This window comes from Acyrthosiphon pisum, unplaced genomic scaffold (assembly GCF_005508785.2).
Source record: "Acyrthosiphon pisum isolate AL4f unplaced genomic scaffold, pea_aphid_22Mar2018_4r6ur Scaffold_21241;HRSCAF=23394, whole genome shotgun sequence".
NCBI lineage: Eukaryota > Metazoa > Arthropoda > Insecta > Hemiptera > Aphididae > Acyrthosiphon > Acyrthosiphon pisum.
The window spans coordinates 5,053-7,372 of NW_021770687.1; positions in this window are offsets into that span (position 1 = coordinate 5,053).

Sequence of the window (2,320 nt, forward strand, 5' to 3'; positions counted from 1 at the left end):
AAATGTTAAGTAATATAATAAGTATTTACCATGGAAGGTATGGTAGTCTTCAATATAAAATATTTTTTTTTTTTGTACAAATGGAATAATAATTTAATTTTCTTTGGGTATCATAAAAAAAATTAAATTAATAATCTTCTGAGAAATAATAATCAGAGATTTCTTTGGGGTTTAGTTCAGATAGTTTTTGATTGCAAGAGTCCAATTATTTTAAGAAACACTGGTATAGATTATAGTAACACAATTATATTGATATTTGATAATTTGTATACAATTGAGATATAAATAAGTCTTTTATTTATAGTTTATAATAAGTGGATATTTAAGTTTATAAAATAAGCTAAAATTCTTTTACAGCAGGTACCTAAAGTGTATAGTTACAATACGTTGTTAGTTGATTACATATATTTAATTATAATACAATTTATAATAATAGCCTTTAGGTAAATGAACTGAGCTTATTTTATTACTATAAAATATAATTATAAATTATACAATTATAAAAAATATACTATATAATGAAAAAAAGGAGAATTGTATTCCTTAAATTTCCTTCACTTATAAATATTTATTACAAAGATGACATTGGTAAGGTCGTCACTCCAATATGTATTCTTGTATGACTTTTGATAATCTAGCACAAGTCATACAAGGACACGTACCGAAACAACAAGCTACAATAATTTAATTTGTTGACTTGAAGTGGGTGCATTCGAGTAGTACTTGTTGAATATTTGTTATTAAAATAATAATTGAGTAGGAAGTGTTTTTGATGCTAGGCATGACACTTAAAATCAAAAAATAAGAACTCAGGTATAAATTAGTGTGCAATAAAGAGAAGTTTAAGCTATAGAAAATGGTTCACCCGTAGTTGTGCTATGAACAATGATTATAAACCAAAAAAATGTCTTAATGTCTAAATGATAATAATAAGAATACATTGTAATATATAAAAAGTTTTGTACCAAAGGGAAACGTAATATTTTTTAATGAGAATAATTGTGTGGACCCCTTACAAAAGTAATTATATTGGTTGTTGATTTGAATAATAATAAGTCATATTAGACAAAGAGCTTAAGATATATTTATAATATTTTGATAAACTCTTTTGCAAGATTTTTACATAGTGGCATTTTAATTTTAATTTAAATAATGGGGGGGGGGGGAATATATAAAATCATACCAAAGTGAAAGACTGGTCGTTTGTAGTGTCAGGTTGTCTTGTTGCTGCTGCTGTCTGCCCACACCGTCACCATCAATACGCCACTGCCGCTTCCAACCAGCAAGCACACTCACAGGAGCATTTCTAAAAATAATTACCGGATAATAAAAGTATACATGGGGGGGGGGGGAATAAAAAGAAATGTAAAGTAATATAATAAGTATTTACTATGGAAGGTATTCAATATAAAAGAATTTTTTTTTTTTGTACCAATGGAATATTAATTTAAGTTTCTTTGGGTGTCATAAAAAAAATGAAATTAATAATCTTCTGAGAAATAATAATCAGAAATTTCTTTTGGGGTTTAGTTCAGATAGTTTTCGATTGCAAGAGTCCAATTATTTTAAGAAACACTGGTATAGATTATAGTAACACAATTATATTGATATTTGATAACTTGTATACAATTGAGATATAATTAAGTCTTTTATTTATAGTTTATAATAAGTGGATATTTAAGTTTATAAAATAAGCTAAAATTCTTTTACAGCAGGTACCTAAAGTGTATAGTTACAATACATTGTTAGTTGATTACATATATTTAATTATAATACAATTTATAATAATAGCCTTTAGGTAAATGAACTGAGCTTATTTTATTACTATAAAATATAATTATAAATTATACAATTATAAAAAATATACTATATAATGAAAAAAAGGAGAATTGTATTCCTTAAATTTCCTTCACTTATAAATATTTATTACAAAGATGACATTGGTAAGGTCGTTACTCCAATATGTGTTCTTGTATGACTTTTGATAATCTAGCACAAGTCATACGAGGACACATACCGAAACAACAAGCTACAATAATTTAATTTGTTGACTTGAAGTGGGTGCATTCGAGTAGTACTTGTTGAATATTTGTTATTAAAATAATAATTGAGTAGGAAGTGTTTTTGATGCTAGGCATGACACTTAAAATCAAAAAATAAGAACTCAGGTAAAAATTAGTGCAATAAAGAAAAGTTTAAGCTCTAGAAAATGGTCCACCCGTAGTTGTGCTATGAGCAATGATTATAAACCAAAAAATTGTCTTATGTCTAAATGATAATAATAAGAATACATTGTAATATATAAAAAGTTTTATACTAA